This window comes from Mandrillus leucophaeus, unplaced genomic scaffold (assembly GCF_000951045.1).
Source record: "Mandrillus leucophaeus isolate KB7577 unplaced genomic scaffold, Mleu.le_1.0 Scaffold226, whole genome shotgun sequence".
NCBI lineage: Eukaryota > Metazoa > Chordata > Mammalia > Primates > Cercopithecidae > Mandrillus > Mandrillus leucophaeus.
The window spans coordinates 1154812-1169746 of NW_012102321.1; the positions used below are offsets into that span (position 1 = coordinate 1154812).

The 14935-nt window shown below is 40.4% G+C and overlaps 1 protein-coding gene across 2 annotated transcripts in view; it reads left to right on the top strand.

Moving 5' to 3' along the window:
- RABGAP1L (RAB GTPase activating protein 1-like) overlaps positions 1 to 14935 on the top strand; it is an 828259-nt gene that overhangs the window by 608458 nt on the left and 204866 nt on the right. The gene's annotated exons all lie outside the window — the stretch shown is intronic.

Sequence of the window (14935 nt, forward strand, 5' to 3'; positions counted from 1 at the left end):
GCCTGCCACAGCGCCCGGCTACTTTTTTGTATTTTTAATAGAGACGGGGTTTCACCATGTTAGCCAGGATGCTCTGGATCTCCTGACCGCGTGATCCGCCCACCTCAGCCACCCAAAGTGCTGGGATTACAGGCTTGAGCCACCACGCCTGGCCAAGTTTTCTTCTTTTATTTGGATAACTATAGATTTTATTTGGATAACTATAGATTTACCTACTTATTCTCTATTCTTCCTTCTCTTTAGTGCTCTGTTGTCAATTTATTATATTTGTCTTATCTCATATTTCTTTTCTTTCTTTTATATGACCAGTCTGCAGTCCCTCCTATATTGTGGTGGGAGGTGGGAGAGGCTTACCCTAGCAGGCCTGGGACTGGTAGTGGGAATATCTTCTACCCAGACATGGTAATATTTTATTTTGTAAGGGTTGAGTTGAGTAGATGAACTGAAGGAGGTAACTGAGACAAGCATGGGCCATCCAGCAAGGCTTGCCTGAGGGGCATGTCAGGAATCAGAGTACAAAGCCAAAAATAGACCGAACTGCAGGAAAGCAAAATCAAAATGAGTGTAAAGGAAGGCAGCCTAGAAATGGGGGTGTGTGGAGAGCAACGTGGGTGTTTACCTGGTGCTAGGCTTTTACATGTTCTACAAGCCCTTGCATGGTTGAAGAAGCTCCATTTTGAAGAATCAGTATTGGAGCAGAAGCCACCAGTTTCTTCTTGATTATTAAATCATAAGCAATTCCTCCTTAATTAGAAAATAATGAAAGATGGCATATTTTAAATAAGACCCATTGTATTTTCAGTAGCATTTAAATGAAAAGGTATGTTTTGGGGGAGAGAATATACTACAGTATTTCACAATGAAATATTTCCATATAAGTGATTTTATTTTATTTTTATTTATTTTTGTTTTTGTTTTTGTTTTTGAGACAGAGTTTCACTCTTGTTGCTCAGGCTGGAGTGCAATGACACAGTCTCGGCTCACTGCAACCTCTGCCTCCTGGGTTCAAGCAATTCTCCTGCCTCAGCCTCCCCAGTACCTGGGATTACAGGCATGCATCACCAATCCCAACTAATTTTCCGTTTTTAGTAGAGATGAGGTTTCACTGTGTTGGTTAGGCTGGTCTCAAACTCCTGACCTCAGGTGATCCACCTACTTTGGCCTCCCAAAGGGCTGGGATTACAGGGGTGAGCCACCGCACCTGTCCTGAGTGATTTTAAAATTGAAGAATTGTCTTGTTCTGAGATGAGGGTTAGCTTATTGTTCAGCTACTATTTCAGTAAAATAAATAATTCCAGTAAAGGAACGATAATTGTAGTTATCTTGGCTTAGTATATTATACTATGTTTAGGCAATTTTAGCATAAAGAGAAGAAATCAAAAGCTCTTGCTTAGCACACGTGCTGGTTAGGCATTCTTGTTGGAAAATAATGCGTTCTCATTTCAGAGCAAAGACAGCAAAGCTGACTCTGGTATTTGGAGAGCTAAAGGAGTGATATTTCTTTTAAGAACAGGACCATTCGAGCCCTGTAGGAGCTTTTAAGCACGTGTATTCAACTGCTCACTCTCATGTCTATAACCCGCGCTGCTTCTCCACCATTATGTGCAGACCATAAGCCCTATAGTGGTGACAGCTGCTTTTAGGCCCCTTTGCCTTAAATACAGCAGAATGCCTATATATTAGACTTTTATTTCTTGAATCTTGGCTAGATATTTCAACTTTCATTTAGGTAGCATCACATGATCAGAGCATTATAACCTGGAGTATCACTGATAGGAAAGAAATAGTAAAAAACCATATGTAAATATGTAAATGTAAAAATAAATGGAAATTTGAACTCAATTTTTTGACTAATGTGTGTATACTGTCTGGCTAACTCCATTTCAAACATCTTATGCATTTACTTGTAGTTTTTAATCTTCTCTAAATATAATAACTTGTAGTAGAGACATGTGGAAGAGTCTTCCATTTACCAAAGTGATTTCTATGTCATTTTTTTGAGTTTGATTTCAGTCTTTTGACTGATAAATTCTAAGTATCTGCCCTTTTGAGCAAATAAACTTGTCAATCAGATATTTTCTAAAAGGAATATTTTTTGTTAATATTAGTTTAGGTTCATGTGGGCATTGTTTAAAAATCTTTGAGAACTTTAACGATTAGATTTTATAATACTTTATTAGTTATAGCCAAGTATGCTGCTACTTCCATCAAAACTTATACTCTGTTTCTACGTGAAATGAAAAATACTGTTTTATTTGACACTCCCCTCCTCATTATATTGTACACACTAAAATCCAAATGGAAGCCAATATAACTTCTGAACTCTAATTGTGTGCATCCTGCAAAGCATATGGGTTTGTTCACTGATTTGCTTCCAGAGAACTAGACCATCATCATGAGAACCCCCACATTCCTCAAATCAAATTTACATGTTTCTGAAGGAACACCAGATGGTAGTGAGCACTTTGCTAAATAACATTGAGTTTTATTTATTTTCTTATGGATTTTATCCTGTTTTACTATGTGTCAGTGTCCCTCGCTTATTTTAGAAATCCATAAACATTGCACTTACTTTCATTTTGAACTTTCTTCTTACTAATTTAGACATTAAATAAAAGAGATATATATACTTATTATCCCCAAGTTTAATATATATATTTTTAAAAGTTAAGCTCATACTTTAATTTTATTTCTTCATGCGAGCATCATTTATTCATTTGTTTATTTACTCAATATTTATTTAAATGATCTGTGACCACAGTGACTAAAAACTGTTGCATACTAGAGGTGCAAAAATGAATATGTTGTGTGGTTAATCTTAGAGGTTCACTGGGAAGTAGGGGAGACAAACATGCATACAAATAATTGCCATAGAAGAGTTGCTATTGTAGGGTCATAAATGGGACAGGATGCAAAGGCAGAGGAGGGAGGTAATGATAGGGCTGACTTGAAAGAGAAAGTGAGGCTGGGCATGGTGGGTCACACCTGTAATCCCAGCACTTTGGGAGGCTGAGGTGGGTGGATCACCCGAGGACAGGAGTAAAAGACCAACCTGGCCAACATGGTGAAACCCTGTCTCTACTAAAAATACAAAAATGAACCAGGCATGGTGATGCACGTCTGTAATCCCAGCTACTTGGGAGGCTGATGCAGGAGAATCGCTTGAACCTGGGAGGCGGAGGTTGCAGTGAGGTGACATCGCACCATTGCACTCTGGCCTGGGTGACGGAGTGAGACTCTGTCTCAAAAAATACGGTAAAGTAAAATAAAATAAAATAAAGAGAAAGTGACATTTGACTCTTGAAAGATTAGCAAGAGAAAACAAGGAATGATGTTTTAGGCAACAAGAGCAATATATGTAGATAAGGGAAGCATCATTTTTAAAAAGCGTATTTGGGAAATAATGAGAAATTTCATGAGGACATTGGGCATGAAGGATCAAGGTGACAGATGTAATTGGAAAGGTAGGATAGATCTAGCTTGTCTGAAGGATGTCTTGTGCTTTGAACCTGTGGACTAAAGGATATGGATACTTTCAAACAATTGCATGATGAAATGTTTTGTTTTAGGAAGATAATTTGGAGGCAAAAAGACTGAAATGTGAAGGTAGTGGTAATACATATGGAGAATAGTTAGGATACTACTAGAATAGTCTGGGGGAGAAATAATGAAGACTTTTTTAACCAAGGCTGCAACAATAGGGATGTAGAGGGGCAAACTGAGCAGCATTTCCCAGGTACTGTAGGGAACTTGGGTACAGTGGATATGTGAGACAACGAATAGTGAGTCATTATTATTCTCCACTTTTCTTTTATCTTCCTTTAAAAAACTTCCCTGTCCTGGTCTCTCTTTAATTTTAAGGAAAAGAGCTGCTAAAATGTGTGCTTTATAGAGAAAGAAGCTTACTAGACCTTATATGTTCTCACTTATGGCTCATTTAGTGAAAACCAGGGTGTCCCTAAGCAATTGAGTAGTGATACCAGACCAGCTTCTGCATGGTACAGCTTTAATGTGTTATTGTTTGAACTTCATTAATAATTAGACTTGCAGGCCGGGCGCGGTGGCTCAAGCCTGTAATCCCAGCACTTTGGGAGGCCGAGACAGGTGGATCACAAGGTCAGGAGATCGAGACCATCCTGGCTAAGTGAAACCCCGTCTCTACTAAAAAATACAAAAAACTAGCCAGGCGAGGTGGCGGGCGCCTGTAGTCCCAGCTACTCGGGAGGCTGAGGCAGGAGAATGGCGTAAATCCAGGAGGCGGAGCTTGCAGTGAGCTGAGATCCGGCCACTGCACCCCAGCCTGGGAGACAGAGCGAGACTCTGTCTTGAAAAAAAAAAAAAAGAAAATTAGACTTGCAATGAAAATAACCAGTTCAAGTGATCTTATAATGAACTTTGTGCCTCAGCATCCGGAACTTTGAGAGAGCGACTGTGTTCATTTATCAGGAGGCATTCTGCTTCCTTGTGGTGTGCCATTCCCTGACTGGGTAAAGAGTATTGTCTCTCTGGCGGTTTTGTATCAGTGAGTTATACGAAGGAGGTCATAGCAAACCACCTGTACTTTAGAAAGTTAACACAGAAACACCGAAGAGGTATTTCTTCTTTGTGGTACTTCTCAGATGCAAGCTTGGCTCTATTTCCATAGCACACCAGTCCAGGCTCTCATTTTCTCACATTCAGTTGACTACAAGAGCTTTCTGACTTGTCTACCTTCAGTCTCTTCCTCTCTTAAGCTGTCCTGCCCTCTGCTACTAGATTAATCTTTCTAAAAGATTATCTTCATAGCATTCCTCACCTGCTTGTTGTCCAGTGCCCATCCTTTTAGCATTCCATTTTCATCATAATTTGGCCTCAGATGTACCTACTGGCCTCAAGTGTACCTGTTGGACACATTGAGATGAAGTCTTGCTCTGTTGCCTAGGCTAGAGTACAGTGGTGTGATCTTGGCTTACTGCACCCTCCACCTCCCAGGTTCCAGTGATCCTAGTGCCTCAGCCTCCTGTGTAGCTGGAACCACAGGCGTGCACCACCACAACTGGCTATTTTTTTTTTGTATTTTTAGTAGAGATGGGGTTTCACCATGTTGCCCAGGCTGGTCTCAAACTCCTGAGCTCAGGCCATCCTCCCTCTTCAGCCACCCAAAATGCTGGGGGTTCAGGTGTGAGCCACTGCAGTCAGCCTGTTTTGTGCTTTTAATTTCCTTCTCATTCCTAAAGTAGTTGACTGTTATATAACATGTATTATCCAAAGTTCACAGGACACTCTAAATACCAATATTATGATATCTTTATTTTTAAATATAGAAACCTTTCTCTTCTTTACCAAAAACCACAGTGACTCAGCTACTTGCATGTCTAAAATGGTCTCTGCATTTTTCTGTGGCTAGTCTTTATGATGGTTATAGATCAGTAACAGCCTTTTTGGAAGCATCATATTAGGTATTAATCATGGCAATCTTAAGGAATCACTGCAGTTAACCAGGTAGACCAATTTAGTTGGACTGTTAACCGGGTAGACCAATTTAGTTAGACTGTGGTCTTTTTTTTTTAGTACGTAAAAACATGGGTTCAGGGGATAAAAACAACTCAACATTCATGAAGAATGTATTTTCAGATGCTCTTACATTCCCTGATTTTTCAATACTGCTATGGTTTTTTAACAGTTTCTTTACTTATGAAATTGATATAAAATAACTGCCTTGTCATAAGAATGTATAATAACTGAGAAGGGCAAAGACTGTAAGCTAATTTTACTCACCATCTGCTACATGGGAGTGACTCAGTTCATTGCTCAGCAAACCCACAAGTTACTGTGTTGTATCTCTGTGGGGTCTCCTGGGGAGAACAGAAACAATAAATATTAAATCTGTAAATGTCAAGGGGTCACTTTAGTTGACTCTTGGTTGCTAAAGGAAACAGAGGTTCAAAGGTCCTGTAAAATTATAATCTTTCAAAGTGAAAATGAATGAATAGAAGCTGAGACAAGGATCTTATTTTATGTTTGTTTTCCTCTCATACCCTTGTCAATTAAGATTTTTTGAATCTCTTGCTTTTCTCCACTGGAAGCCTGCCCTGATATTTTCTAAGTGGGTACAGAGATAATACATAACTGGCCAGGAGTGGTGACTCATGCCAGTAATCTCAGCACTTTGAGAGGCTGATGTGGGCAGATCACTGGAGGCCAGGAGTTCGAGACTAGCCTGACCAACATAGTGAAACCCCATCTCTACTAAAAATACAAAAAGATTAGCTGGGTGTGGTGGCTCGTGCCTGTGGTTCCAGCTACATGGGAGACTGAGACACGAGGATCACTGAAACCTGGGAGGCGGAGGTTGCACTGAGCCGAGATCATACCACTGTACTCCAGTCAGGGAGACAGAGTAAGACTTTGTCTCAAAACAAACAAACAAACAAAAAAAAAGAGGGAGAGCAAATACATAACAAAGAAGTAAGAAAACAATTTCAAGTAGTGATAAATGTCATAAAAGAAATAATACAAACTTTTTGCTGCCCTTCATTAGATAAAGATGGTAAGAGAGAAGGCCTCTGGGCTGGGCCTGGTGGCTAATGCCTGTAATCACAGCACTTTGAGAGGCCAAGGTGGGTGGATCACCTGAGATCAGGAGTTTGAGACCATCCTGGCCAACATGGCGAAACCCCATCTCTACTAAAAATACAAAATTAGCCTAGTGTGGTGGCTTACACCAGTAATCCCAGCTACTCAGTAGGCTGAGGCAGGAGAATCGCTTGAACCTAGGAGGCGGAGGTTGCAGTGAGCTGAGATTGTGCCATTGTACTCTAGCCTGGGTGACAAGAGTGAAAAGAAAAAAAAAAGAGAGAGAGAGAGAGAAAGAGAAGGCCTCTGTGAGCAAAATGACATTGGAATCCAATGTTGCAGTAGAGCTAGCTGTATGAAGATCTGCAGCAAAAACAGTGCAGGGCCCTTCCGAAATTCTGCTGAATCCATTTGAAGCCATGAGTGTGTGTGTGGGGGAGGGAGGGGCGTATGTGTTTATGTATGTGGGGAGAGCTAGAATGGGAGGAGGCTATGCAATCTATTACCACCTTTGTTTCACAACATGGACTTGTCCGTTTCAAGAAAAAAAATGAGGCCAGGCACAGTGGCTCACACCTGTAGTACCAACACTTTGGGAGGCTGAGGCAGGTGGATCACTTGAAGTCAGGAGTTTGAGACCAGCCTGGCCAACATGGTGAAACCCCATCTCTACTAAAAGTATAAAAATTAGCCCGACATGCTGGCACATGCCTGTAATCCCAGCTACTTGGGAGGCTAAGGCAGGAGAATTGCTTGAACACAGGAGGCAGAGGTTGCAGTGAGCCAAGATCATGCCATTGCACTCCAGCTTGGGTGAAGATGAGAGACTACGTCTCAAAAAATAAAAGAAAAAAAGAAAAAAATGAATGTCCCTATCCTGACATATTAATTTTGTAGAAATAAATTTACTTGCTAATACATGGGTTGGCCCATATAACTCCTCCGTTGAAAATACTATTTTTTACAATGACAGCTATTAAACTATACTTAGCATTCTGTGTAACATGAAGATGAAGATGTTAGAGATTGCAAATTTAATATGAAATTGGAGATGGACCATAGGAAGAAGGTGAAGACAATTCACAACTTACTAGGATGAATACAACACCTCGTTATTTTTTAACAACAATGACAGTACACACACATAAAGATAAAAAAATGCTGGTCTAGCTTGAGAGGATCAGGGAATAGTCTAGATTCTATACACGATAATTTTAATCTGATCAATTCACAATTTAAAAACAGGCTTCTGCTAACATATGTTTATACATTCTGCTTAAGCTTGAAAATAAATATGAGCTTTATCCACACTGCCCAGGAAAGGGGATGAACGAACTGAGATAGCATTCCATTTTCAAGTCTGTGCCACTAACATGGCTTCAAGAAAGCAGCTCTTACAGAGACGCTGTGGCTGAGCTGCCAAGGATGTAGCTCCTTGAACTGTTCATTTGGAAAAGAGAATGCTTATCAGTTCAAAATTGAGAAGGCAGATGTGCTTTATTATAACAAGTGTGTGTTTAGAAGTGACAGTTCTCAAGGCAGACTTGTGGATACCCCTTATCAACTCAACCTAAGAATCTTAGATTCTTTCATACCAGATGGCAGGCTCAGGCTCCGGATCAATTCCATGTGGAATAAAGTGGTGAAGCATAATCTTTCTAATACAATAGGTTCTTTATGGGCTACATTAATTGAAAGACCAAATTACAGTGCAGGAAATGCTAGGTTCCCTGCCGTGCATCTGTGCTCTGAAGATCTTGGCTTCCTGGCTTTCCCTCTGACAAGTTTTATGATCATGAGCAGTCACTTATCTACTGCCTCAGTCTTTTCAATAGGATAAACATGTTAGACCTTGGTGTTTTCTAGGGTCTAACAGGGTTTCATTACTTTATTATTTTGTTATATCTAGAATATCTGTTTCAGTGTGGGCAGCCCTATGAGAGATACTGTCCAAAGCGTGTTCTTGAAGCAGCAAGCATGATTGTTAATAGTCTAGAATGGTCCAGAAACCAGCTCATAGGAGACCCAGTTAGCAGCAGGGATGATTAGCTTAGAGAAAAGAAAGTTAAGATTCTCTTTGAATATTTTAATTAATGTCACATGGAAAAAAAATAGACTTAGTCTATGTTGCTATAAAATATTTAATTGAGGTGACTCTTATAGTAAGTGCTCTAACCACAAAAGGAAAAAAAAAAAACAAACAAAACAAAGGGAATAGGAGGAAATTTTTAGAGATGATGAATAAGTTTATGGCACTGATAGTGATAATGGTTTCACAAGTGTATACTTATGGCAAAGTACATCAAATTGTACACATAAAATATCTACAGCTTTCTGTATGTCAGCCATATTCAATAAAGCAATTAAAACTATTTATATATAACTGAGCCTAGTTACTAGAAGTTTCAGATGTCTGGCTTAGTATGTACAGTATAGTCCTTTCCTAAATGTCCAGTAATAATATAAGCAGCCTATTGAGCTACATGTCAATAATGACATAGAAGTAGAAACAGGCCAGTGCAGTGGCTCACGCCTGTAATCCTTGCACTTTGGGAGGCCAAGGAGGGTGGATCATCTGAGGTCAGGAGTTCGAGACCAGCCTGACTAACATGGTGAAACCCCATTTCTACTAAAAATACGAAATCAGCCGGGTGTGGTGGCGAGCACCTGTAATCCCAGCTACATGGGAGGCTGAGGCAGGAGAATCACTTGAACCCAGGAGGCAGAGGTTGCCACCACACTCCTGCCTGGTTAACAAGAGTTAAAAAAAAAAAAAAAAAAAGAAGAAAGAAAAACCAATTAGAAACAAAATGACTCTCTATGGACCGTAAGACATTCTTACATTAATAAAGGCATTACAGTAGAATCTGATCACAAGGATTGGCAGTAGGTATTAGTGATGCTACCAAGACTATTCAGAATGTTATTAAATTGCTTTTGGTAGGGGAAAGTTCTCCCTTCTATTTAAAAACCAAAAACCTTCTTTAACAGTTATGCCTTAAATTTTACAAGGTTAGAGCATTCCTTACAAACTAGGTAAGTCTACAATATTTTATAGAGATGCTATAAACATGTGACCTCAACCACCCACCAAAATGTCAGGTAACTGCACAGTATCTTTTATATTGTACTCTAATTCTTCGATGTTTGAGTTCCAACTATAAAATAATGAGACTCATTTCCCTGTGATATGACTTGTAAACTCAGTCTCATTACATTTCATTTTAGCTTTTCTTTAAGTAGCTTGAATAATCCATAAAGTTAGAAGGCAGCATCTGATCTGTCTTTCTATATCCAGAAGCATATAGTACAGTGTTGAGTAAAATCAAGACTTTTTTTTTTGAGATGGATTTGCACTCCATCACCCAGGCTGGAGTGCAGTGTCATGATCTTGGCTCGCTGCAACCTCTGCCTCCCAGGTTCAAGCGATTATCCTGCTTCAGCCTCTCCAATAGCTGGGATTACAGGTATACGCCACCACACCCAGCTAATTTTTGTATTTTTAGCAGAGACAGGTTTATGCTATGTTAGCCAGGTTGGTCTCGAACTCCTGACCTCAAGCGATCCACCCACCTCAGCCTCCCAAAGTCCTGCGATTACAGGCGTGAGCCACCGCGCCCAGCCTAGAATCAAGACTGGAATGAAAGAAAGAGTGTGATTTGTGCAGGATTGTACAGTACTACAATGGCATTACTACTCACTGTGTCACCTGTATTTTGACCTGTTTGCTGGATCTTAGGAACTTGCAAAATTATTGAAGGTTCATGTTTTTAAAAATAGTCAATCAGGCAAAGAATAGCTAGAGAATTAGGTTTCGCTCTCCTAGTCAAGAAGGGCATGGATCCTTTGCTATTATTGATGTATCTGTGACTTAGTGAACCAAAGAGGCAAGTGATCTGACAGGAATGCCTTTTCAGTGTTTGACTAACTCTCTTTCTATTGTGAATATATCCAAAGTTCTTTTTGTCTTTCTAAACCCTAATCCAGATAAACACAATGTATTTTTACACATTTTCTTTTCTTCTACATGACTTCCTGAAAAGAATGAAAAAAACTACTAGTTATTGAGCACCTACCATGTGCTAGGCACTATGAGAGATTCCTTTGTATGCATTAATTTATTAAATTTTCAGAGCAGCTTTGCCAGCTAGGTGACGTTGCCATACAGAATCTCAGAGGGCTAAGTAATTTATTCATGTCCTACAGCTAGTAAATGTGACTAAAAGATGATGTAATAAGCAATGCCCTGTTTTGGTCTTAGAGATATATTTAATTCTCGTTACTCTAGGATTTGCGTCTAGGTCCATCCCAGTAGTATAAACCCACTTCTGTCTGCATCTACTGTGGACAACAGAGACATGCCTACCTCATAGCACACAGTGTGTCACTCCTTTTACAGTGTCCATCACACCCTGCTTTATCTTTGTATTTGGATACCTCCCTGATTTTAAGCTCCTGCAGGTCAGAAAGTGCTTCCTTTTTCATTTTTGTAACTACTGAAATAACTACCTAGCATGTTTTGTTACATTCAGTTTTCTTAATTATAGGTCCATGAATTAAGTCAAATGTACTTTTCATTTTACAATGGAAATCTATGTCCTCAACATGTCTGATAACCATGACACAGTGGAGTGGTTCAGGAAGAGCATTCTCAAGTGCAAGGCTCTAACTGGGATAGCAGCACTGACCACTTGCTTCCAGCACTCCAGAGAATGACACTTCCAGTCATTAGACCATGGCTTTGGGAACATCACCTGGTTTTTTTCCCTTACTTTCTCTCATTGGGTATGAAAGGATTCAGAGTATGTCATCCCCCAATATATCACTTTGCATAAGGATTATTTTGAGGTAAAGGCAATTGAGAAAAAGCAGACACAGGATGAGCTCTCTGCCATCCCCCATGTGCCTGAAAGTCAAACATAAATTCCTCTTGTGAAGGTACCTCCCCACTCACTTTCCATACCGGGAAAGAGATAGCAACCTTATAACTGGAGATGAGATGGCACCATGAAAGAGTCTATACAAACAAACCTTATTAACTAGTCTTTATCTGTCATTAGTTTCCCCATATATTTGCCTTCCTATAATTTGTCACCCTAGAAGCTCAAAGTCCTTTTCCTTTGTTTTATCACTTCTCTACAAAAGTATTGTTCCTTCTTAATATGCTGATAAACCCCAAGTCCCAAGTTTTTGTTTTTCTGAGACAGGGTCTCACTCTGTCACCTAGGCTGGAGTGTAGTGGCACAATAGTGACTCATTGCAGCCTCAGCTTTCCAGACTCAAGTGATCCTCCTACTTCAGCCTCCTGATTAGCTCAGACTACAGGTGTGTGCCACCATGATTTTTTATTATTATTATTATTATTATTTGTAGAGACAAGGTTTTTGCCACGTTGCTCAAGCTGGTCTTGAACTCCTGGGCTCAAGCCATCTGCCTGCCTTGGCCTCCCAAAGTCCTGGGATTATAGGTGTGAGCTATTGTGCATGGCCTCAGCTCACACCTATGAGCTGAGTTGTAACCACTGGCCAAGTTGTAACCACTCCTTTGAGTTAGTCATTACTGAGTTTCTCCATGTATGTGCATACTGCATTTGTTAATAAAGTTCTGTTTATGTTTATCTTGCTAACCTGTATTTTCTCAGACTTATTTGCAGGGCCCCAGGCAGAGAACCTAGGAGAATAGAGGGAATAAGTTTTTCTCCTCTATAGGTGATTCATCCAAAAGAAATGTGAGAAATCATGCATTATTAATTAGTTAAATCAGAAGAGTTTCTTTTCTATTATTCCATTTTATGGACTACTTTATAACTCAAAAATGTCTTCTGTAAAGTGTTCTATTGGGTGCATGCCTGTAATCCCAGATACTAGGTAGGCTGAGGTAGGAGATCCCTTGAGCCCAGGAGTTCAAGATCAGCCTGGGCAACATAGCAAGATCCCATTAGAAAAGAAGAGTGTTCTGTGATTTATTACTGAATCTCAACAACAATAAAAAAAGTATTTGGGATTTGGGGAGGAAGAGGAGTTTTGAAAAGCTCACTGAAATTAATGATGCTTTTAGGGCTTCAAAAACCCCTAGAATCTCTTTTTTCATTTCACCAAGTACTGTTCTAGAAGAATCATTTTACTTGATATTGATGGACATCCTATTCTGAAAGAATATCCTGAAAAAAGGACCAGGGCAGAAATGATGGAAATTTTGAATGCAAGGATTTTTGAGGGGAAGCATAAAGGAAGCATGAGGGATTTTTGATGGGGAAACTGAAATACATGACCACTTGTGGTTGTGCCTTGTACACAGCATTTTGTTAAATGTACCTAAATGTTTTAAGTGAAACTTGGTTTGCTCATTAAGATATCATATTTTGCTGGGCACAGTGGCTCACGCCTGTAATCCCAGCACTTTAGGAGGCCGAGGCGGGTAGATTATGAGGTCAGGAGTTGAAGACCAGCCTGGCAAACATGGTGAAACCCTGTCTCTACTCAAAATACAAAAATTAGCCGGGAATGGTGGCACGTGCCTGTAATCTCAGCTACTTGGGAGGCTGAGGCAGGAGAATGGCTTGAACCTGGGAGGTGGAGGTTGCAGTGAGCTGAGATTGCGCCACTACACTCCAGCCTGAGCGACAGAGTGAGACTCTGTCTCAAAAAAAATAATAAAAAAGTCATATTTTAATTATTACATTTAATACATAGTATGTATGATTTTAACTTCTTTTTGTGTGCATCAGAGCCAAACCATACAGTTCCAAAATCACTTGATTAATTTTCACTTATTTTTACTGGACTCTTTTTGGGCAAGTCCTGTTTCTGATTTATATAAGAAAAAATGCTTCTGCTAGTACTTTTCGAGACCCTGTTAGTTGAGTGGAAACATCTTCCCTACCCTTTAAAAAGTCAACTAGAAAAAAATCGTATAACCTAAGAAGTGACTGAATTCTTCATTCACATTTAAGAGCAATTCAGGATGTTCCCTTGTTCTTAAATGTGAAATGTCCATGGCAGTGCTGTTCATAGTAGTAGCACTGCTATGTAGCATAGTCCTATCAAACAAAATTTAATGCAGAACACCAGTATGTATACAAGGTAAAAATGGAGCTGAGGGGTGTGTGTGTGTCTAGTGTGCATGTGTGTGTATGTGTATGTGGTGTTGGGTGTGTGTGTGGTGTGTGAGATGTGTGTGTAGGTGGTGTATGTATGTTGTGTCTGCGGGTATGTGTAGGAGGGTGTGGGGGGTGTGATGTATAGGGTGTATGTGGTGTGTGTGGGGGGGTGTGTATAGTGTAGAGTGGAAGTGTGGGTGTGTGGGGTGTATGTGGGGTGTGGGGAGTGTGTGTGTGGGATGTGGGGAGGTGTGGGGGGATGTGTGTGTGTGGGGGGGTGTGTGTTGTGTGTGTATGGGTGTGCGTGTGTGTTTAGGGATAGAGTGTGAAAGGCCCAGAACCTCTTCCCTCTTATGGTCTCCCTCTTCCAGCTGAACCTATCCTCATCCTAGGCAGTACATCAAACATTTACTCCAAAACTTTAGGGACCTGAAATTTACTTGTATATATGTAATATTCTATGCTTATGATCATTTTACATTAAGATCTTTACTTTGCATAGTTTTTTGTTTTTGTTTTTAGAGATTGGGTTCCACTCTGTTGCCCAGGCTGGAGTGTAATGGTTGTTCACAGGCAGGACCATAGCATGTTACAGCCTTGAACTCCTGAGCTCAAAGGATCTTCCCACCTCAGCCTCTGGAGTAGCTGGGAATACAGGCACACACTACTGTGCCTAGCTCTACTTTATATAGTTTGTTAGGAAATCATTTTTGGCACTTTGGGAGGCCGAGACAGGCGGATCACGAGGTCAGGAGATCGAGACCATCCTAGCTCACATGGTGAAACCCCATCTGTACTAAAAATGCAAAAAAAAAAAAAAAAAAAAAAAAATTTAGCCAGGTGTGGCCTATAGTCAGTCCCAGCTACTCAGGAGGCTGAGGCAGGAGAATGGCGTGAACCCGGGAGGCGGAGCTTGCAGTGAGCTGAGATGCTGCCACTGCACTCCAGCGTGGGCAACAGAGCGACACCCCGTTTCAAACAAATAAATTTAAAAAAAAAAAAGAAATCATTTTTGGAAGAAATAAAAGGCTTGACAGCAACATATAAATATTTCATTTAAAATGACTTGCTAAGTAATACTTTAAATGTTTTTCTTGTTTGTTTTTTTGTTTTGAGAAGGAGTCTTGCTCTGTCACCCAGGCTGGAGTGCAGTGGCACGATCTCGGCTCACTGCAAGCTCCGCCTCCCGGGTTCACGCCATTCTCCTGCCTCAGCCTCCTGAGTAGCTGGGACTACAGGCGCCCGCCACCGCGCCCGGCTAATTTTTTGGTTTCACCGTGG